At 36.1% G+C, this 24,771-nt stretch overlaps 2 long non-coding RNA genes across 12 annotated transcripts; both read right to left on the bottom strand.

The window, feature by feature from the left end:
• Window positions 1-6,341: 6,341 nt before the first annotated feature.
• On the bottom strand, window positions 6,342-8,700 carry LOC126928003 (uncharacterized). The gene is made up of 3 exons (XR_007716151.1): window positions 8,048-8,700; window positions 6,955-7,979; window positions 6,342-6,876 (listed from the first exon to the last, which is right to left on the bottom strand). It is a non-coding gene; the product is annotated as an uncharacterized LOC126928003 (long non-coding RNA).
• Window positions 8,701-18,440: 9,740 nt separating this feature from the next.
• Window positions 18,441-23,619, bottom strand: LOC126928002 (uncharacterized). Of its 11 annotated transcripts, none has more exons than XR_007716149.1 (8): window positions 23,312-23,617; window positions 22,629-23,183; window positions 21,493-21,832; window positions 21,000-21,416; window positions 20,696-20,925; window positions 19,873-20,162; window positions 19,553-19,654; window positions 18,441-19,252 (listed from the first exon to the last, which is right to left on the bottom strand). It is a non-coding gene; the product is annotated as an uncharacterized LOC126928002 (long non-coding RNA). The 11 variants fall into 11 exon arrangements; XR_007716147.1 differs by having other exon boundaries at window positions 19,561-19,654; window positions 23,312-23,616; XR_007716144.1 differs by having other exon boundaries at window positions 19,553-20,162.
• Between the last annotated feature and the right edge of the window lie 1,152 nt (window positions 23,620-24,771).

Raw genomic sequence — 24,771 nt, 5'->3', positions numbered from 1 at the left:
CAGGTAGACCGTTGGTTGGCAAGCCGCGCGGGATGGCGTGCAGATGTGTTGCGCGGCGTAACATCCTCAACGAGATTAAAAATAAGAAAAAAAATCCTAGGCTTTGATACGGTTTGTTTCTTCTGAAACCAGGTAATTCCTGCCCTTTTATTGCCAGTGAAAACGAACACGCGACTCATATTCCGATATTATCTTCGATATGGTTGCTGTCGTGATAGGCTAAGGGAACGCGAGACTGTTATAGATGACTGTTAGATGCGTCAAATAAGGTAGGAAAGGTACATTTTGAAATTGGTAAATGATGAATATCACTGTAACTTATTGTCGTCTTGTGAACTCAACATACGACCTCGTTCATAAATATTATCAACGTGTACAAATTTCCTAGTAATTTTAATCAGCAACCGGAGTTTCAAATTCGTAAAGTTTACGCAAAGGATCGATTTGCTCGTAATACCAACGTGGTGTCACCGGACACTTGGTCTGCATTGGACAACACGTTAATGCTACAGGATGTGAAAGTGTTAAAATAAAGTTTCCGAGGCTTACTTAACTTTCTGTACGTGTCCTAGTACTCATGGACAGCGATGTATATTTTTTGGATATGTATATTATACGAAATTGAAATTGTTTATGTAAAATGTGTATCACAATGTTTCACACATACAGAAACCATCTCTTTTACTGCATATTAATTATTGAAAAAAAATGTATCGCGATATTGCACGATAGCTTTAACGTAGAATAAAATTGGCCTGGTTTCCATTTCTAATTTCCCAGTTATATTATGTTCTATTCGAAACAAGCTTACGTGCTTCTGAACTTTGACGTATAAATCAACAACGACAAATAATATTAAATTATCATTTAAATCTGCCAGAAAAGAAGAATCCAAAAGATGATGCGAAAAGGTTTTATTACAACCTTTCTTCCATCTCTGACAAAGGAAACGTGAATTATTAAAAGGTTTGTCATCCAATAAACTCTACGAGAAAGAAATCGAACAAACTAGTGGTTTGCACGCTGATCGTAACATTATCGTTCACCATATTATCGATGTCGATTAATTTAGCTCAAAATTATCGTCCAACATTTGCGAAGTTTATCGATCACAATGTAGAAAATCAAACAACACGATTGTATTATTCATTCTCGAGGAAAAAATTATCGTGTTCTTAAACAGTCACGATATTACGAAAGTTCGTGCCACCTCGTTCAAGGATTAGACTTAGGGAAAACGATTTTCTGCATGTTATGTGGAAATAATCGCAATTTAAAGTCTCTTTGCTCCAAAACGACGTTCAGCTAATCTCGTTTGGTTTACACGGCACCCATTTGATTTAATGAGAGTATAGCTCACGTAGGTACCCATAAAGGCGTAATCAAAATTCCATAAATATGAAACACGCGTATAAACGTTGTTATCCGAAAAAGCCGAATAAAATTCAATGCATGCATCGTCGTAATTTCTAACGCAGAACATCGAACGACGAAAGACGTTGCACCTATTTATAATTAAGTTCAACGTACGTTTAACTGGCCGATTCGCCAGATTCACGTTTGATTTGGATCGCGCGCAAAGTAATTTTCCGCTTCCGATCTCGAATGGAACGTGCACTAACATGTCAGACATGTATACAAATTGAGATAACAGAAACATGATAACTTGATTAAAATTGAAGAATCACTAAGAAATTATCGAAACGTTTAAGAATTGTTATTTCATTTAAAACGTTAGACGATGAAGTCTCTCGTCCATCTGATGTAACATAATTAATATTCTTTTTATACTTCTATTTCTTGATCTCAATTTTCATCAATTCTGATATTTATATTATTATTGTATCACTTGTTATTCGATTCCATGTACACTGCAAATGATTTTACGATACAGACTGAGATTTTGAGTAGAGTTCTTAGCGTACGTCATCTATTAATTCACTTTCAATCCTTTCAACAGAGTTTAGATAAGAAAACAGCCAAAGAGAGATTAAAAGAAAATCGGAGATATAAAATGAGAATATAAAAATAGTACTTTGTCTTAATAATTATATTTACGCCTAATCTTCCAAATTGCGAAGCAGCTACAAGAATATCGCCATTATCGCTAGACCGTCGGCAAATTTTTAAAATCCTCTAACAGAGAACTCTATACCGTTCTGTTTGTCCCGCATCTCGAACACTGTTCTCTCTACATAGAATTCTTCGTTTTGTTGTTTCTAAAATTGGCGACTCCGCTGCAGCAATTTTTTAAAACTACGATTTACTTTTAACGTCTCTCGGGTTGTTTACGTTGGAACCGCATAGATTCATTGCCAATGCTACTACATTTGTCTTCAAAATTGCAAACGACTATATTATAAATTGCTGGGAAATTCTGCAGCTATCGGAGCTCGATGTTTCTCCGGGGACATTCAGAAAATTTCCCTTATTCTATACATCCGATATTTAGTTGTGTTAAACGTATATGTGACCACGCCACTCGCTCACGCGCCAGCTACGCTTTTTCTGTAAATCGTTGCCCACGTTTATAAGAATACATTTAAAACGCTTGACATTCGTCTTCGTCTTTGTATCACGTATGACAAACGCCATATTCCAATTATACAGTGTGTCAGTTTTATCTGGAAATATTTCGAAAACTATAGATGAGACAAGAAAATTAATTTTCAGGCAAATGTTATACAATTTTGACGGGGTCATATTATGCCGATATTTATTTTATGCTGGAATAACTTTGAAAAGCCCTGTGAAAGTAACGCTTGTGTTTTTTAAATGGGAACTATATTCTTTTTTTTTCATATTTTCATAACTGACGTTGAAGCGCTTCTTATTTATATTTTTTGCATAAACCCATATCCGGACATTAATTCTTAAGAAGGATGCGAAGTTGTATTAAACATCTAGAAACGACTAGTCGTTTCAGGGATAGTATTTCGGTGCATACACACGTACTCGCATAAACAGCTCTTTTTAGAACCATCAATGATGTATAAAGTCTACCGGAGAAATGGATAACGCCAATAATGTCGATATATCAAGTTTGAGATTTAATATTTCGATAATATTTTATGCGGAAAGTACGTAGTAGTAGAAGCAGGTAATGTTCTGAAAATGTTTTGATGTTGTATGGTGGTTGCAGGAACGTGGAATAAGAAAATATTGGGCTTTTCAAGGACTCTTCGGGGTGAAATAAACATCACCATGATAAACCCCTCGAAATCGTGTAATATCTGTTTTATTGTTCTCGAGATACGCACGTGTTTCCGGGTAAAGTGGATAAAACCGTAAAACGTTGATAAATGTATGTTCGTGTTGATTATGCTTAAACCAAAGAGTATTGCCCGTATGAATAAACGAATGAAACAAGATAAATTTCGAAAATTTGCGAAGAGAATGGGGAAACGTATGTTTACTTCCAGAGTCAAAAAGCAATTGAGGTAATAGGCTGATCGACGGCGTACTGAATTATAAAGCTGTTTTTTATCAAAAGAGAATAAGAAACTTATCGTGTTCTTTCCTCATAGTTTTCAGTTGTGACACTTTTAGAATATACGTGCGACACTACGAACGCAAGGATGTAACAATAAAGGCAGCTCGCGATCGTATTTTTCTAAAATCGAATTAGAAGATTCGAGAAAATTCCTTTGATCTCGTTCGAATCGCGAATGCATCTCACCACCGGTTTCCTAAATAATGTAATTTCTGAAAGCTTTTCATAGACCAGTTCGATGTTAAATTAATCGAAAGTGCTTCTGAGAGAGAACGAGTCGGTTTCTTACGCGTTGTCTGAATGCATCACGGAATTCTTCGTCGGTGCTGGCAACCTTTGTGTTACGTAATTCGTTGTCCATCTTTGCAACCTTTGTGTTACATTTTCATCGATTCGACGCCGTAAATGTGGCGATCGGGTGCAGAATGCCGGAAAGAAACGGGAAATTGGTCGTAAAAGGTGCGCGATCCGATAACGCGAGCTGGGGACGCATAAAAATACGAGTTAATCTAACCTTAAGCATCCTAAGCAAGCCACGATCCAAATATTGATCGTCACGGAAGCAAGGAGGCCAAACACGATAATAAGTCATGGAGAATCATTCTCCCGTGGAACGTTCAATTATCAAAATAACCGGAATGTTAAAATATCGTTAGAGACGTTCTATCGATCGAGGTTCAACGATCAAGACGGTAGGAAAATGCCATGGACGAAACCTTTACGTAGGAATTTTCCATTTAACATAAAACAGATCTCTATCAAAAGAACAAATCTGTGTTTGTTTCTCTGCACAAAATTAGCGTAGTAATTCACAATGAAAATCGATCAAAATTCAACGAAAAGCATAAGTTCTAAAGGAAAGGCGAGTTTCCTTTAAGTAAAATTTTCAGATTGAAAAGCATATAAATTTTTCACCACAAGGATGCAAGTTAGAAAATTTCCTATTCAACGTGTCACAATTCTATTTCGAAAGAACAATCCTAATTTGTTATTGAATCTGTCAAACAGATAACACGGTAGACTCGTATAGAAATATTCTAATGAAAATCTTAATCGAAACAAGATTAAGACAAATATAATGAACAAAATTTAAAAACACGAATAAAAATATAAATTTCCATATATTAAGTTATACCGGATAAATGCAAATTACAAAATACCCCTACGTACTCTAACACGTAACAGTCCTCGACAAAATAATTCTGATTTGTTTCTCTCTAGGAAATTGCCACTTGTAATGTTAATTAATCAGAATTTCTCGACTAATAGCTTTGGTAGAAATCTCTACCTACGCTCTGCTATCCCCGAAACGGCGTTCTTTGAATTTATTAATTGTAGCGTTAATGTATGAGTTAGGATAAATGTTACATTGTAAATAGTTTAAAGGAATACAGCTTCTGTTTAGTTTTAAAATCAGCAGACAACAACGAGATGGTACAGTTCTTACGAGACACGTAGGCTTAGGTTAAGATATGTGCATGTGTGTACAGCTAGTGCCTGCGTGAGGGTAAGGGAGTGTTCGCCAGTGAATGTTTCTTTTTATCTAGCGATAAAATAATAATTCAATTTCCAGAAATAGTCATCCGCTCTATCATCCTTAGATAGTTCAGCTTCTGTCTAGTTATATTAGTTAGAAAATGCAAAGCAAACTGCAAATTCCTAACCTCTTGTGTCCGATTCAAAGTTCGTGTCGTTGAATTTTCACGTTGATATCGAACATAGATGTCGTGGTCCGCGCGGTAACTTCGTCGGAGCGATAACTATCCAACGCGTATTTGCATACAATTTGAATAAAACGAAGGAGACATCATTGAGTGTCGAACAAGAAGATTAGTGACGAGATCTGGCATGTCAGTTACTCGTTAAATTAGCGGCACAATTTCGTGCGCGTAATTAAAATTGATCGTTTAACCGACGAGGGGGGCGTGTAATGCAATGACGTGACTATAGACATCGCATTGTTAGATGCTGCGGTCTGGTCTCACGCGACGAAAAACTGTGGTTTAATCTAAATAGACTCTATGGAACAGATTGCCCGTAGCCAATAAAATCGATGAAAAGCACGCACCGTTCTTACAAAAACATCATTTACGCGATACATGCAAGTTTATCGATTAAAATGTACACTTTGTGCAACGTAACTGCGTCGGAACGTTAGGAGTTGATCGACTGTTTTACCGATCGAACGTGCAGCTTTTATTTTTGAATTGAGCGCCAGAAATTCCACACATACCTAGAAATATCAATAGAGCAGAGTATCGTTACACAAACTTTTCCTCACTTTTACTTTGATCTACGCTTGATTTCCACGTCCCGTCATTGATCACACAAGACGCGCGAAAGGACAAAAGGAGGCAAAGTGACAAACGGGGCGAAAATCCGGGAAGGAAGATTCAAATGTCTCGAGGAATTTACGTGTCGTAGAATAGTGACAATTTACTTACGATTGATGAACGTCGTTTCGAGGGTGGCCGTAGCGGATACTGAACGAAAACCAAGAAATCGGCGAGAAAGGTAGAAGACAACCGCGTCTGCTCGTCACCGTGATACTACTGGCGGTGGTTGCTCTACCCACACCAGAAAGTGCGACCCAGGAAGCAACCCCCACCGGCCGTCGACCGGTCGCGATATAGCAAGCTACCCCTGTGAATCGGTGATCCTTCGATTTCGATCAACCTGATCGAGTTTCACCATTGACGTCGTTTACCACGTTGATGTCGAGGTGGCCGTCACGCGGTAACCAAGCATAATTCATTCCATCGATCAGATCTCGATGGAAATTAATATATTCTACCGATAAGGAATCGCTGAATATAAGTTCGCATAGAAATGTTACAGCTACGGTGCATTAAATGGATTCTTGATTTATTGCGATGATATTCATGGAAAGTTAATATAATTGTAATGGCAGAAGGTGATGGGTGGATGCAAGCGACATTCAGTTACACGCATAACATGATATCGATGTGTAACATGTATACGTAGATGGTACTATCGTACTTTCGCGTTGAAAACTTTATAGTTCAATTCCATTGTACCTTAAGTCGTCCTTGGATTTCTGGCATACGCCCCTATAAACCCTAGAATATCTTAGGAATTTGCAGATCGTTTCCGAGTCAAGACATCGTGCAATTCGCCCCTCTCCTTTTCACGTTCTTTCTTTCTTTCTATCTCTTTCGTCGATAGAATTTTCTTCTCCAATACCTTCATTTATCGTTGCAATCTCTTTTAGCAATCTCTGCGCCTTTTGATCGATGATATCCGTTTGATTTTGTATCTTTACGTTGGTTTTTCTACTATTTCCTGGTATTGTAATTTCTTCTATTCGTAATCGTCAAAGTGTCTCTCTCATTTCTAAAATCCTCCTGATATTGTTACGCCCACTTAAACATTTATTTTTATTGTTAGATCGTCCTTTTTGTTACGCGTGTGCTGTTTTCTTTTTACTGCTAGAATTTTACTTTTTGAGATCGATGCTGTTTTTCACTGGTGGAGTTCTTTTTCTGGCCCAAATTGATATCTTCCGTGGGTGTTTAGGTTCTCGAAACAATTATTATAGATATTTATTAATCCATGTGCACGTAAATCGAGAAAGAGTATGAGAAATATTCATAACATCTATTGTTTTTACGGCAGAATTCACAATAAAGGAATGCATGCCATTATGGTTCACTAGATTGCTTGAACAGGATTAAAAGCTTTATGATTCTGTTTCATACAGATTGTATACAAACGGACTAAAACGTATCACGATACGGTTAAATATTGAAACAACTGCAGATTGTAGCGAATTAAAAAGTTGCTCGTCGATCTTTCAAGCGAAAAGATCCCCTATTGACTCTATTGCTGTACGATCGCCGATATTTTTCCAAATTAACGTGTGAGAAATGTTAGCCGAGTTATAATTCGCTTATGTGATATATGTATCGCACGTAGGGTGTGTAAAACGTAAAATTTTTTTAGTCAAACTATGAGAGCATAATCTACAAGTGAAAATAAGAAAAAGATATTACATAAAATTTAGCAGTAAACTATTTATGCAAATGCATATTTTTTATGGATATAAAATTGATTTAAAAAATGCACCCGAGGTAGAGAATTATTTTATTTATTAAATATAACAAATAACAACATTTCGTTAGTAAGACCTGACATGAACTTGTAAATAAAATACTCAAATACATTTTTTATGTTTTATATTCTGTGTATTTTTGCAGCTTGAAAATTCCCATAAATGTGTAAAAATAGTCGACCAACTCGTCATAAATCATAAATAAATAAATCAAATTTATTATATTGAAGATATCGCGAGAATATTATCAAATATCAACAACTAACTTATTAATTAGTTGTGTTAATTCTTCCTGCGTTGTTACTTTTATATATTCTGCAACAACAAATTTGTTCCCATGCGCATATTTTATATTTCAAACTGTGTTCAATAGTGGCTGATAACTTTGTAATAAAGCGTTTACTGTGAAATTCGCTACAACAGATTTCTCTTATTTTCGCTTGAAAATTCCCTTACCTTTTTAACGACAAAATAGAAAATACCTTGTATAAGAATTATTGAAGCTAAAAAGCGTGGTAATAGCTACGTTTCGTTGCATTATGATTCTTCTGAGAATACTCAAAACGCAAGGACTCTCGCAGTAGAATAAGGAGCCACGAACAGACTTACTTCATTCACGTGATCGTAGTTGTATTGAGGTGCACGTCAATGCCATCTGCACATATCGACTTAGCGGATTCCACTCCGTGTCCCATCGTAATTAAAACGGTTTAAGATAAAGAGTTGACATGCTTGAACGAGTCCTCGTCGCCGGGAATTTATCCACTGTGCGAATATTCAAACGTCCATACGTACCATCGTAGTTGGCCTTAATTAAAATTTCTTAATCGCCTTCAACAGTGGTAAATGGAACTCATTTTGCGGTTACTTGAACCGCTATTTCAACCACATAATACGCAAATTGTTAAATACCGATGACACAATGAAGGATTAAGCAATAAAGAGGATGGAGAGAGAATAAGGAAGTCGTGAATAACTGAATAAATCATGATTTAAATCCTGTTCTACATTGTAGAGTGCATTGTGTAAAATATATTCCTTCTTGAACAAATTCACCAATAGTTCCGTAGATGTTATAACGACCGGGTAAAGAACCATAGTTTCGAAAATATCTAAGAGAAATGTTAGAATAAAAATTAAGAATTTCCCGCGTATTTATTTCCGTAATTTTGTCACAAATTTGAACTGATATCAGTAATTTCACAAAAATTACAAAAAACAAATTCACTGTTTCAAACTCTAAAGTTAGTGTGTTCCCTTGAACGACGTCAAATACAATTTTCGTATCTGGGAAAACCACTCGACTTGAATTACAGAACATGCTGTTACATAACACCAGGAGGCAAATAAAAATGTAATATTCGAAAAGACTTGTTGATGGAATATGAAATATCGTCCCGGTGGTTCGATATTGGAGTTTCGCGACTCGATTCGAACATGTGTTTGAATTTTGAATACACGAAAGTTGGCCGTCTTCTGAAATATGGATCAGTGAAGTGTACACCGTGTGGCCTCGAATGGAGGCGTTTTCTCGCCCCTCTCCCCATCCCTCTCTCTTTCTCTCTCTCTCTCTCTCTCTCTCTCTCTCTCTCTTTCTCTCCTCCCTGCCATTTCGTTCTCCGACCAAATATTTGGTGCAAACACTCGACTCTGATTTTATAATTCCGGTCGAGTGGGGCATAGCTCTTTCAAAGAAACTGCCTACCATTTCAAACTAGTGTCGTGCTTTTCCCACCTGGCCATATATGCATAGCTACACAGTGATCCGTGAAACGAATGAATTTACTGCGACGGAAAAAGCAACTGTTTGTTTCTCTTGCGGCACTAAACGAATCCACAGCGAAACAGGCGCCGCGAGGACCTTACGCCCTCGTTCGTTTGGCTAACCGATTATACGAGCAAACTTTTTTATCACGGTACAAACATAAGCCGATTATAGATCTGTCGGTTTAATCTGTTGTATGGCGAGATAGCAATTTTGTAAGTAAACTTAGCGAGGAGCAATTTTGAGGTATTATCGCTGTACGAATGAGTAACTTTAAAACTAGCACGCAAATCACGTCGAGCGAAAAATTTGCATGGTTAATTCGAAAGTTATTCGACAAATTACGGACAGCCAGCAAATGCTAAAGTGTGTCGTTTCGTAGATGTCAGTAACAAAAAGCTGGCAAAAATTTCGCTTGTTTTTCCTGGATCAAGCGTGTATCAGATGGCGTTCAAAGCTTACTTTTCATGGAAGGCATGTGGGATATTCAGATTCGTGTTTTATCGTTGGTATTTTACTCTTGCGGTAGAGAAAGGTGCGATTGTTCTTATCCAGGAGGGATAATGGAGCGCGCTGATTCTGGGTTTCATCGATCAGAATCTCCCGCATTGGGAATAATGTATGTAACGGCCACCAGATGGAGGCAGTGTTAGCTAACGGAAGCTATCTTCAACTCTCTCGTCGAATACTCAACTGAAAAGTTTGGCTTGCTTTTACGATGAAATTGCAGCATAGATGGCACTTATTTACGTGATATAACCAAAGGAAATGGATATTAAAAGAACGTCTACTTTTTCATGGTTCCAAAAGGAAATTTTTATTAAGCCATCGTAAAATACCATTTCTATGCATGTAAAGTATCACTTAATTAAATTCGAAAAAATATGTGGGATAAAATCACTTTGGAATATATCATGGTCTCCCGGTGTTCCTAAAGACACATAAATTGAAAAAAAATGGCGGACATTATATCCATTGGAATACTATAAAAAGACATAAAACGTATTGTCAATATTTCTCGAAGTTTTACCAGGGGATTCAATAACCATACCGTGAACCGTAGTAAAGGTCTTATTTATGAGTTTAATACCTATCGTTAATCCAGCCTAGCAATTGCTGCTAAATTAGAAAAAAAAAATATTAGGGATATACTTCTAAAAGAATGCCTGTGGAAGCGCCATGCAAAGAAATTTGACATTTTCAATTGGAATTCGATGAGAGGAAAATGTTACCGTAATAACACCTGTTCTTTCATGAGATTTGTTGTTTTGAAATGCATACTTTCGTCGAATTACGACTAGAACGGCGCAGACACAGAATTTCTTTTAGAATACCATTCCCGACTCTATGAGAGGACATCAGTTACCATATATCGGGAATAACGGTGATTGCGCGCAAAGTGCGACAATGTTGTGATATCGTAAATTTCTGGTCAGTTGAACTATCTATTACGAATTAACCAATGGCAATAAAAGAAACAAAATATCAAGAATTTCTCTAAAAAATCCGAAACTACATGAAGATTGCTAAAAACCAAATACCTCGAAAAATTCTGTGAGTGAATTGCATAATGTCTGTCCCATTTCGACCAGAATACTACGAATCGACGTTTGCGATTTAACGGATAGTGGTTGGCATAAGGTAACGGAATCGTTTGGTATTCCAACGACGCTCTGGTCAACTTAAATGCTCTTGATTGCATCGATTGTAGCGTGAAAATGGCATCATCGAACCCGATAGGTCGTATCGTGTACATACCATGTCACTTTGATTCCGAAATTGAGCGCGGAATTGTTTCCTTCGTAACTATGCATAACTCTTAACGCGCGGAGCAAATAGTATCATTTTAATTTGTATAGAGACATTGTAATGCAGTTACAAAGTCTCCTTGTATAATTAAACTTACCAGTAACATTATAAGTTATTATTGTTATAAGTTATTAGTATGCAAAAATGAGTATGTAAAGAAAACGCAATAAACAAAAGTATAATATAAAATATTCAGAATATAGTACTCGTTATAATGTTCAGTGAGCGAAATCTTTAATTAAACTGTAATTAAACTTGATGTCTTTAATTATATCAAAAATATAAATATGCATAAACATTCGTAGCTCATAATAGAATTAGCTTCAATTAACATAATTAAAAATATACCGAGATTTTGGTTTCTTTGATACACTTCCCAGTTTTACTTCGTTTCAATTAACTCCTATGTTTTTAGTTTCTCTTTTGTACACGCGACCTCTATGAAACACAACAAGGCGTCTTTTCATAGCGTTAGAGAAAAATGGCATAATACTATTATCGAGACATTTTAACTTCGATAATAACATAGGTTTCAATCATTGCACGCATCAGGATTGCTTTAATTCCTCTTCAATAATTTCCAACAGATAGGCTACGTACAAACTACTGTCGCGTCGAGTGCGATAAAACCACAGCCGTCATACCGAAAGTTATGGATTTGAACCAGCGGCGAAGTTCTACTAACTCGACATCGTGTAAATTAATCGCGGGAAACTTCGAGCGGCTGCACTGAAAAGTTACCATACAGAATTTAAAATAAACGTTGATTCATTTTTCCCTCGTTCCTTGTTAGCTTCCTTTATTCTTTTTCTTTTTTTTTTTTTCCTTACTAGAGTACATACACTACCATTCACAAGTATCTGGACGCTTTTGGTTAACTAGAATTTTACAGAAATGTACGCAATAATAAATTAAAAATCGGAAACAGCACTAACTATGTTTCTTGTAGAATCAATAAATAATTATACATTTAAATGATCTCTTTAGATCCTCGATCCTTAACGTTTCATACAATTATACTTCCTCAAACATTTATTTCTATTGGGAAAACTTCAAACCTTTCATTTCATGGGCGTATAGTATAATGAATTGTACAGTGTAAACGAGATATCGATAATTAGAAATTTTTCAAATATTTAAAAAATTTAAACGGAGGGGAAAATTAAGCTTGGATATACCCAGTTTGCTCTTGAATTTAATTTATATTGCAAATTGGAAAATCTGAAGATACGTAATTACAAAATAGTAGCAGATATGCAATTAATAATTCCATTAATCATTATATATAATTATTAATAATTTATATTAATTATTCCATATTGGTTTCTAAATGTCAATGTAATTGTATCGTAATATTCTATTATACGCAGTTATGGCAATTATAAAGAATAAAAAGCTTGCAGGTTCATTTAAATAACTCTTTGATTAAAATACATTTTATATCTATATACTAGTCTATATACTTAGTCTATATACCTAGTCTATATACTTATAAAGTCTATATACTTTAGAACTGCTGAGCACATAAAATAAAGTATCAAATGTTTTCTTTTTTTATAAACACTGAAACACGTTCAGATATCTCATAATGTTAGTGGTATTTAGTATATTCGATTATTAGAAGCTTTCTTTGAGATAGACACGAAATCCATTAAGATTTTGCGTCGACGGGTCTTATTCCTCTTCCCTCGGGACATTCATCGACCAATGTATTTTCCTTTCATGCTGTATTTTCCTTTTGCGTTGGCACGGAGACCAGACTGTACCGTGTATACCTTTATAGCGATTTCAACGAAACGCCAAACCCGCTTAGGGTATCCCTATTTGCTTCCTACTTAACCAAACCAGACAGGATGGCATAACGATTGGTAGATAAGCGGCAAATCTGGACCACCCACTATCCTTTTGTAGCTGAAGCATGTGGGTTATGAAGATGACAGTGATTGCGGGGCGCCCATTTTATTCGTTTGGATGGAACAGGGTCAATCATAACTTGGTGACAGAAGGAAGGGTGGTAAAATTTCGGATAACCTGAAGAAGATGCTGTTCCAAAAATACCACAAAATTATCTCTCTCTCTCTCTACCTCTCCCTTTCTGTTTGCTTGTTTAGTAGAGACGATATAATTGGAAAAGAAAATGAATGGAACACAAAAAAGGAAAAATAGATAGCAAACAGGAAATGACGAAACACGAATCTGTGAACATACGTATCACTGTCAATTGATCTAGTTAATCCGACGACAAAAACATCAACGTTTTAAACCGAGATAAAAAGGATAAAATAAATATCTATCAAACGAGTTGAATATATAAAAACCACGAAGCTTCTGTTTATATTTCGTTTGGAATTGAAGGGTTGAAAGTTGAATTTAAATACACTGAAATTTATCAGGACTTTAACGAAACGATTGTGAACACGATACAAAGGACAAATCGCAAGTATCAGTGAGGAAAAGGAACCATCGAGCAAATCGAGAATTAATAGGATTAATTGTTACAACGGCGAGTCAATATCTCTGCTTACCTCGAAGCTTGTTGAACGAAGATCTTCTCCTTTCAATGGAGAGCCTGTTCCTGGCTCTATAATTTTATTAAAAGTCCGTCTTTTTATCGTAATCGATCAAACGGACCTCCAGTAGCAGCTGTATACCGACAGGATCCATTTCTGCGTGGTAGATGATTCGACACTTGCAGAATTATATTCACGCTGGAAAATTGATCGACACTCCCGATAGACCGAAATTACATTGGTATATGCGGCGCAATTTTTACAGTAATTTAGAAGCGAAGCATATTAGAGTAATTCGTCGATTAATAGCGAGCAAAGGCTACGAAATTTCCAACGAAAGCATAAATTAACCAAATATATAAATTAACGCAATTTCCTATCTCACCATCGATCCACAATACGAGTCGTGTACGAACGAATTGCGATCGCGACCAACGAAACTCGAAGATTAAGAGATTAGCGGAATTTTATTTTTTCGTGTTACTCGTTTCGACGTGGCAGACTTGAAATCCTCGTTACATATTAATGAATCGTTCACGAACGTCCCAAGATCGCGACCAACGAAATTCGAAAACTAAAAAATTAGCAAAGTTTTATGTTTTTGGCACATTTGCCAATTATTTCTACGCGAGAAACTAAAAACCTTCGTCACATGTTAACGAATCTACGAACGTTTCGCGACTAACGAAACTCAGAGCCGGAATTTTGTTTCCTTCCTTCGTTTTGTCGTCGTCGTCGTCGTTCGGTCGTCAATCGTTTTGACAGGAGAAACTTGAAATCCTTGCCACGTGTTATTGAATCTACAAACGTTTTGCCATCCACAACTATCGAAACTCAAATATCAAAAAATTTGCGTATTTCCTTTTTCTTCGTGCAGTACGATTAGCAATTATTTCAGCACAAAATGCTTGAAATCTTCGTCGCGCGTTCGTACACAATTCACGGTATAACAGTGTACAACTGGCGATCGTAACTATCGAATCTTGCAGACTGAAGAATTAGCGTGCTTTTCTTTCTTCTGAACACGGTTACCAATCGTTTCGGCACGAGGAACTTGAAATTCTACAACTGTATGCGTCACGGTTCGATGTGTATCTGTTGGTTGTTGTCACTTACCATAGGAATTCTAATTGAATTCCAAGTGGATTCGCAAACGCAACAAGGAACGCGGCGCTGCGTAGTCGTAATCTGGTCGATTCTAGAAATTCCTGGCGTGGCTAATCCGCCGGAGTGACCATCGGTGACGATGCTGAAAGAAAAATACGGTGGAGGATGCAAAATAAATAACGCCTCTGTTTGGCTACTGTTGCGTCGTATTGATTTAATCCAGAACGACCAAATGCAACAGATGCATTCCTACGGGAAATCATTGCCACTTATGAACGCGAGCTCTCTTCAGCGATTCCAAATTGGCGCGGAATATTTATCCTCGCGCGGTTTATGTGTACTCCTAATTCATTGTATCATTTGCACGAATGTTGCATCCATGATAATGTAATTAAACCGATTGTATAATTAGATATTTCAGTTATGATTTATCCACAATTCAACGTGACTGTCTATCGTGAATTTCTAATTAACTCCGATTAAATTACATCATTCAGTATACAAGGAAATTCATCGTACGGAATCTGCTTACCGAATTTGTTGATTTGACAAAAATACAATTGGAATATTGGGTGTTTGATTGTAGTATATGGTAGAAAAAGGTCGAACAGAGAAATAGATTAACGTGAACATTCTTCCTAGATCGAATAGGTGTGTTTTTGATTACGATTTGAAAAAAAAACGGGTGGTTCGAGGAGGCGCGCCCTTCAGCCAATGTCAGGCGTCGAAAGAGGAGAAAGAGTAGACAAAACGATGCATCGTGTTTTGCGACTGCGTCGAGGGAGCGTGGATCCTCGACGAATCCCAGTTCCGCTTCAGTTTACGGCGCGCTGTCGATTTCGACGAATTGATATCTCGGAGTGAATCCATCGGTGGATTTTCTCCTTGTAACAATAAATGATTACGACCTACTCTAAACACCCTATTTGAAAAAGTTACCTGTAGTAATAATTACCTGTAATAATAATAAAAAGTATTAGACGTACGATAGCAATCACGATAATAGATAGAAACGTTAGAAAAGTAATACGTAGATTAACAAGCTTTGACATTTCATATTTTATGTTTCGGCTAAGTGATTTCCTTCTAATCTCCACCATTTTATCACAGTGGTAAATAAAGAAACAAATTCGAATTTTTTCATGGAAATCTGAATTTCTTTACGGCCGGCTGATTTTCATTTTAATTTCTTATATTCTGGTTCCATAGATTCTTGTTTGAATGCCAAAGAAGAGTATCTCGTCGACTTGAAGGTCTAAGGAACGTGAAACGACGAAGCACCGGGTTGCGACAACGTAACGAGTGAATAGCACATAAGTGTGCATTGTAGGATTGCCAGAACTGAACGCGTGTGAAACGCGGCGAATTTAAGCGGAGCGGATCTACGAAGGCCAAAGTCCTACAGTGGTGGAAAGAGGAAGGCAGAGTAAAAGGTATTATTTACGAAATCTCTGACGAATCGAGTTACCGATAAACAGGACACATCGAGTTAAGTCCGTTCGACTTTATTTTACAAGATGACCAAACACGAAAGCGTTCGTAAAATTCTAATATCATTAGAAATAATTGCAAGCACATTTGCAGCTTACAGAGGAGTTACTTTAATAATTTTTAACGGAAAATCGGTCCGAAATAAAAACTACGAGATAATTCTCGACGATAGATTTTTAGATAGACTTTTAGATTTGACGATAATTAATATATAGAATAAAAAGTAGTGCGGAATATTGAAAATAATTTGATAATCGAAGGATACAAAAGGATCTGACAATTAAATATTTCGTTTATGACGAATCATCGAACTTGTGAAAAATTTAAAGATACAAAAATGCAGACAAATATTGAAAAATATGTGATATAACCAAAGTAGAGTATTCTTTCCAATATTTATGATAATTTTGAGATTAAGATGATTTATGGTGTTCTGAAGATGAAACAAATCTCCGTTTACATTTAATTGTTGTATACGTATCTTTAAGAAATATGTGTTTGTGGATCAACTTGACCGAGAAATCTGCCAATTATGAGTTCACAAGAAGTGTGATTTTTCATGAACCATACGAAAAAGATTTTGTCGTGCGGGGTAAAAAAATAGAGCGCAACACATATGTACGCAAATACGTGCAGCAGAAGAAGTGGCGAATAATTCATAGGCAAACATTTTTTGCTCGGCCAGAGTGTTCTAACACGCGAATATATAGCCAGACTTGCAAGTGGTTTTCTAATTTTAAACATTAATGCCTTGGGTCCGACAATGTGTGATCACGATGCTGTTAACGTCGTTTTAAATTAACAACGTGGTCATTTGCAACGTGCATCCATTTTCACGAGTAATTCGTATTGAATTATCGTCGAACCACTGTCTTTTCTTTGCATCGCGCTTTAGAGACAATATTCTTCTGTAAATTATCCATTAACGAGTTTCCTCAATATAGTATGTGTGTTGCGCGAAACATGTTAAAACTTGATTAACCCTATATCAAAAGAAAGACTGGCGATTATATTGGGAAAATTTGACAGAAATCTGAAAATGTTTACGAGCAAGGGATTACGAGCTTCATAAAAGGCACCGACGTATTTGAACAGTCGTTTTTCGTTATATTAGACATCATCCTTTGTTTCTTCAAACAGAAAATTCATATGCATGAAACTACCCCTCAAAACGATTGCGAGTAGATTTCATACTCATTTAAAATTTTGCAAATATTACAGTCTCATTACAATGCTAATAAAGTTTCGAAATGTTTTATACGACACACGTACAAGTGGTTTGATAATTCTCCGAACACTTTCATGGACCATCGCATTTTACCCGATACTACGTATAGTGTGCAAAGAAATACAGCGAATAATATTGCAATGTACGCGAATAATTTGATAGAAATTATATTCTGACTAGGTCCGATATTTCATGGCATTTAAAATACGGTCGAAAAAATTCGTGTAAATGTGGACCGTCGAGTTGATGGTCATATAAATTGTATTTCACGAATTGTAGTTCGTGCACGAAGAGCGAAATTAAACTCAGCTGCTTATACGTGACAAAATTAATACGGATGGAAGGGAATTTTGATTAAAACTAAGGAAAAAATTCGACTGGAATAAGCTCGAATAAAGCCTTTGATTTATCAACCTATGATCATCGAAGCGAAGAAGCGTTTGCAACAAAAATGGAAAAACGAATATGTATAGAGAAACTAGCGCATGTATGGAAAGTAGAGCGAGGGAAGAAGTTTCTAGTTATTTTGTTCGATAAGAGTTTCGGCGAATCGGCGTGGCTTGCCGCTTGCGGCAAATTTCCAGTTTATTAGATGAACATGCAGAAATCTGCATGATAAGAAAACTCTGTTAATTTTAATTCGCCTGGCGTAAGAAAACTACGGGAATAAAAAAAACATTTTCTACTTCTTCGCAACTAATTTTTCAATTTATCTGAATCGGCAGCCACTCGCTTATTTATGAAAGGAATAATTCCATAACGCGAATTTTATTCACTTTGAATGCAGATTGACAAACATTCCACTAATTGTTCTAAAATTAAATTCGTAACAAAGTTCTCTATTTATATTTAAGTTTATCGAGAGAGCTAGTTGTTCCATCTAAAGAACTGTGTTAATATTAAATACCAAAGTGGTTTCCAGAGGTAGGAGAAAATCAAAGGTAAAGGGAAATCAAGCAGGAAGATTGTATCAAGAAGTAATGTATTCCGTGACCGTCAGTTAAGCGTACAGTGGTTGCTTCTCGTGTCAACTAAGTTTGACATAGTACCTCAAGTTTCTTGGAAATGGTGTTGCTAACACTTACCGTTTCTCATTTGCATCAAACTAGGTAAAGGTGGGCCTTGGTAAACTGCTGAATAAATTTATTTTAGATTAGCAAAATAAAAAGTGGCGAGTCATTACTGTCTCTCTCTTTCTCTCTCTCTCTCTCTCCCTCTTTTATTTTGAGTTTAGAAATGTTTAATAAATACTTACAGTCGATGGATTTGTTTGCTTTGAATCTCTTACGTAGATTGCCAAAAGAACAGTTAAATTTGATTGGAAACTAATAATACCACATCAAACACGACTATTTATTCACATGGCACACGTCATACTAATTATTCCAGAAATTCTATTATAATAATTGTCTCCTCTAAATTGTTTTTTACGATGTTACTTGAACAACGTGCACGTGTTACTTCGACAATCTGGACTTTTACGACATTTCCAAATTTTTCAATGCCAGTTGTGGTTAACAGCTGGACGTTTTATTGCTAAGATTTTCCGCTGAGATTGCGTCGTGCAAGGTCCTTTAATACGCACAAGAAATACGAAAAGCGGCAGTAAATCGAGACTCACGGGAATCCATAAAAAGGATTCACAGAAACCTTACGATACCCTTGACGTTTCCAAATTTCGTAAGTTTACCGCGATCTTCGCGATTAAAAACGTATGTAGCTCCTTCTATTTATTGTACGAAGGGTAAGCTTGCTCCTCCTTTCTGTGTAGAAGAAACTGGAAAAAAAGAGAGTATCAGTCCCTCTTTGGACTTTGTCCCTTTAAATAAGATGCAAATAAACCCGAAATAAATTATTCCAGAGCTCTCTTATACAGTTGGATCTTATTATTAAAATTTTGTAAGTCACGCGAGACACAAATTGTTGCTGTTAAATTCTCATGACGAATAGTAAAGAGCTTGTTAAGAAAAAAAAGGGCGGAGCCTCTTGTAGCTCTGGAATATTTAATTCTGTTCTTTTGTTTATCTTTAACAAATGTACGTGATTTATCCAGGATTTTAAAATGATTGGTAAATACTTTCTTACTATTCCTGGTATTCGGCTTCGAGCTGTTCGTTGGACGTTGAGTGAAATCACTCGAAGTCACGAAAGTCACTCGATTATCGAGTACCCTCAGCATCTAGCGAAAAGAGTAGAACGGTGAATACGCTGTAGACCTTGTCAAATAAACAGGGGCTTACGAAAGTATTGTATCTGAATACGTCTCATAAAAAAAATTTTATAAACATGTTGCGTGTATTATAAATTATTTTATCTGTTAAATTGCACATTTTCCTTAGCAGATTTAATTTTATAAAGTTACATACCGCTTGTCTCGCACCATTTTAATTTTCTTACCCTTATATCCACGTTCCAATTGATTATTCGATGCAGAGATAAACCTAGCGTCACGATTAATTAAAAGAATCATATTAAATCCATTCAGCCATTGTATCATGTCCATATTATCATAATCATCGTACTATATTTCTACTATATTTCTGTGATATCTGTTGAAATATTATCTTCCACTTTATCCTATATATTATCTTCATTTAATATCTACCCAAGTATAAATATACGCTGATTCATTAATATTACAGCAAAGCACGGCTTCCTTGATGACGATCAAATATCAGCACACGTTCCTTGAAACATAATAACTTTATTAAAATCCAGCCAAGCGACTTCATCTTTTTGGGGAAGTTAGAAAGATTAGATTACTGGATGACGTGTAAAGATAATTTGAAGAAATAGCAATACGGTTGGAATTTCGAAATAGGAAGTAAAGGTCACTTTTTACGTCTTTTTTATCTGGGCCTGTAGTAAAATTTAAACAACACATATTATATCAGTTAGACTAGACTACGGATTTTTATATAAATTCATATTTTCGAGAATGCAATTAAGAGAGAAGAACCTCGGTAGAAAATTGTTTTACCTAACAAGTATTAGAGAAATCATAGTACTTTGAATATTTTAACTATTTTTTATATTATTATATATATAACGTTCAATAATTGGATAGTTCCGGGATCGATTCTGAAGTCTGAAAATCGAGTTTTTTTTATTATGAAATAATTAAAAATACAAAAATAAACAACAATTAATATGCGTCTATAACAATAAATAACGATAATTATCAACACGGGAAATAACAAGTCTTTGGTAGAATGTTTACCTGAAAATCGAGAATCGATTTTCAACGTCCTCAGCTACCGATATTTCTTCTTCAATCTTTAAATCTTAAATCTTCAGTCTTTAAAATCTTAAATAACTATTCTGTAACCTTGCCTGTCTCTAATGTAACTCTCTGTCCGTCCGTTTGGGAAAAACGTGCTTCTTCAAATGGTCGTCCGTAAAACAAAGGAAGATCGTTCTATCCGTGAAACACAGCCTGTCGTGCTACCCCTAAAACAGAAAGAATCTCTATCCTACATGAACTCTAGGGAGTTTACATCTCCCCTCCTCGTGTTGATAATTACATCGTTAATTATCTTCTCTATAAGGGATCAGCTTACTTGAGTGGAAGAAATTCCCATCAGATCTCCGATTACCGTTATCCACTTCATATATGAAGTTTGAAATCCTTCTTAGAATTTTGAGAGGTCCTTTCCTAATTTCTTCCAGCTTATTTCTATTCATTTTGTTTCCGTTGTGGGTGAAGACTATATCACCAATTTTAAATTCGTATTCTCTTCTTTTTTTATCGTATTTTTGTTTGTTGAGTTCGAAATTTCTTGTTGAGTTTTTGAATGCTTCTCCTCTGTCTCTTTTTAGGTTTATCTTATTCTCCATTATTCCCTTAGGGACGATTTCAATCATTTTTCCATACAGTAAATGATTTGGGGCAAATCCCGTTACACTGTGTCTGGTGTTATTGTACTCTTCTACGCTTTCTTCTGCAATTTTTGTCCAGTTTCTCTTTTTTTTCGAATTGATCTTACATCTGATGCTGTTTACTAATGTCTGACTTACCCTCTCGTTTAGTCCATTGGAGGATGGACAGTCTGTCGAGGTGAAAATTAATTTAATGTTCTTCTTTCTCGCATACTCGAATTTCTTTGGATGTCATTACTGGGTATCGATCTGCACGGATAATTTTTATGGAATCAGTTTCTCCAATCTTCATATTGTCCCAAAATTCCCATTAGGTTATTTGTTGACTGTATACTTTCTCTTTCGATTTTATCTTGGATTTCGATAGGTAATCCAATGACAATCAGGTGCACCCTCACATCTTCAGGCATTCTTCTTTTTACTTCTTTTACTTCCAATATTAGTCGTTCTTTCTCTATTGTATATTCTATGAACGAACCTGAAAGGTATATAAAATTGTAAGCATATCGTATTACCGACCAACCTTTACTCTTAACCTTTGAGTGCTGAATACTCGCGGCCTATGCCGTCCGTACTTACAGCGCGTATCTAGCGCTGACGATCGCTATGGACGAAATAATTTTTCGGTAGATTGAACTCTGTTGATTGACTATTCAAAGCACAAATCGTTATAAGTTATAGCAATTCTTTTGCGCGATATTAAATGATTGAAGAAATTTTTTAATTATTTTTAATTATTTCTTATAAACATTGAAATTTACAATTAACTAGAATTTGGGTAACAAACTAGAAAACTAAATTTAGTAAATAGAACACAAGTTAATAATTTAATTGTATGTGAAAATCTCAGTGCTTGAGAAAACTAACAAAACCATATGTAGAGTTTTCTTACAAGTGGTGATCACTTCAACAATAAGGAGACACTATTGGCATTTGTTTAATGCCGTAAGGAATGCATTTATATTTATTTCACACAAATGTAGTAGTATTACTTCTACGTAGGTGTTTGGAACAATTGAGAAACCCATACATGTGTCGTTAGTCCATGCCAGTCACTTACAGAAAACGAGTATATATATCCTTAGTCCTTACTGATAGCTTTCACCAGACACCTATATGGGCCCACAGCACTCAAAGGATTAAAAGTTTTGAGAAATGCTTCCTCCAATCTTCCCAGTTGTGTCCTTCAGCTTTCAGCAGATTCCTTTGGTACTGCTTTCTTTCTGCTGTTTTTCCTAGATACTTTCTTAAACCTTTGACTTTTTCCTCATTACCTTTTATTTTGTATCTTTTGCATTCCTCTTCATGCTCCGATATCCAGTCTGTGGCTTTTCGAGTTCCTTCAAATTGTTCTATATTGAAGTTTATTTCCTCTATTTCCCTCTTATCTCATTTTCGGAGAGTCTCTAGAAGTTTTACCATGTCAATTTCCGTCTTTGTTTTTCTTGTGCGAGTTATTTCTGCTTCCTCTAAGACAATGTCTCGGAATGCGAAGCTTGAATCCGTATTGATATACAATGTTGCTGTCTCGTCATCTATTGTGAGTTTAATATTTCTACATTGGCCTACCTTGGTTAGACTGTTTGCGACCTTCTTCACTATTGGTAAACTGAATAATTGTTGATGGTACTTTTCTTCTTGATATTCCGGGGGGAAAATACAGCATATTTCGTCTTCTGGTCTTCTGATAGATTCTATATCTTCTCTATCTTCTACTGTTTTGCGTTCTCGTTCATGACGACGCGTAGGTTAACTTTCAGCAACATGGCGTAGGGAAAGTCGATTTATAAGGTTCAATAATTGGATAATTCAGGGATCGATTCTGAAGTCTGAAAATCGAGTTTTTTTATTATGAAGTAATTAAAAATACAATAATAAACAATTAATATGCGTCTATAACAATAAATAACGATAGTTATCTACACGGGAAATAACAAGTCTTTGATACAATGTTTACCTGAAAATCGAGAATCGATTTTCAACGTCCTTAGCTACCAATATTTCTCCTTCAGTCTTTAAAATCTTAAATAACTATTCTGTAACCTTATCTGTCTCTAATGTAACTCTCTGTCCGTTCGTTTGGGAAGAACGTGTTTCTTCAAATGGCCGTCCGTAAAACAAAGGAAGATCGTTCTGTCCATGAAACACAGCCTGTCGTGCTACCCGTAAAACGAAAAGAATCCCTATCCTACATGAACTCTAGGGAGTTTACATATATATGTATGTATATTTTGCGCAATTTTGCATTTTTAAATTTCCTCTAAATGCGCGAAAGTTCATAGTTCATGTACGTAGGACGATGACGTTGTTCAGTTACAGATATGTTGAACATTTTATCGAAATTGGTTGATCAATGGAATCAAGTAACAGACATCGAAAGATCTTTGCTATTTTCTTCTTCTTTCGACTAATTGCAATTTCTTCGAAATCTTTTTACACTTGGTCTATTAAATTAATCCTTCCAAATTGTCAAAAAAGAAGAAAAATAATCATGTCATGTTACAGTGCTAATGAAATGAAATTTCAAAATGTTTCATGTAGCGCGTACAATATGGACATACAAGTTTCCTATTGAAAATGTCAAAATACTTATGAAAAGTTTATATCACGTACGCTGTCCCGCTTATCGTGGCCAATTTAATTAATACGAAGCAAAGGATCGTAAGATCATCTTGAATCAGAAGACACACGGAAATTGGCAAGCGTAGACGGAAATTCGGGACGATAAGTCGAGACGAGAGCAAGGAAATTGAAGTAGAGCTGAGGCAGATACCAGTTGTGTGGAATAGAAAGGATTCCAAAATGGTAGATAATGATACGAGGAAAGCCGGGTTACTCAATTATCCCGATTAATCGACTGTAATGTCTTCGAGGATGTCGCTAATTAATTATCAAAGTCCACGAAAGCTTAACTCGACGAGGATAAACAAATGTTTCATATGGTCGACCAGAGATAATTAATTTTCCTTAATCGCGTTCGTCGAGCCAGCAGAAATTGGTTGGTTGAGTCTAGCGGAAGACAACTTGGATCTCTTCGTCGCGCCGCAGGAAAATCTGTGATCTTCTCTCCACGTTTTTCTTTTTGTCCCTTTTATGTTCGATGGCGGATCAATATTTCCCAAGTGGCGGATTACAGGCCAGGCGTACCAGGAACTGCTAGACGAAGGTACGAGCTGCTTGGAAGCTGCATTAGCTTGGTAGCTTGTGGAATAATCCGCTTGAAAAGGACCTATTCCGCGTGGAAACTCCGGACGCACAAAACGCTGAGGAAACGGCAACCCCCTTATGAATTATTCCATCCCTTTTCTTGTATTTGAGAATTAAAGCACCAGTTCGTAGCCTGGTAGCTCTTGACCATAAGTTGAGTTCTATCGAATGTTCCATATTCTTCGACCGACTACAATTTCGGACAGAAAT

The sequence above is a fragment of the Bombus affinis genome, unplaced genomic scaffold, assembly GCF_024516045.1.
Source record: "Bombus affinis isolate iyBomAffi1 unplaced genomic scaffold, iyBomAffi1.2 ctg00000433.1, whole genome shotgun sequence".
NCBI classification, from domain to species: Eukaryota; Metazoa; Arthropoda; class Insecta; order Hymenoptera; family Apidae; genus Bombus; species Bombus affinis.
The sequence above is the reverse complement of the archived record's forward strand: the minus strand, read 5'-3'. Positions and strand labels throughout refer to the sequence as shown.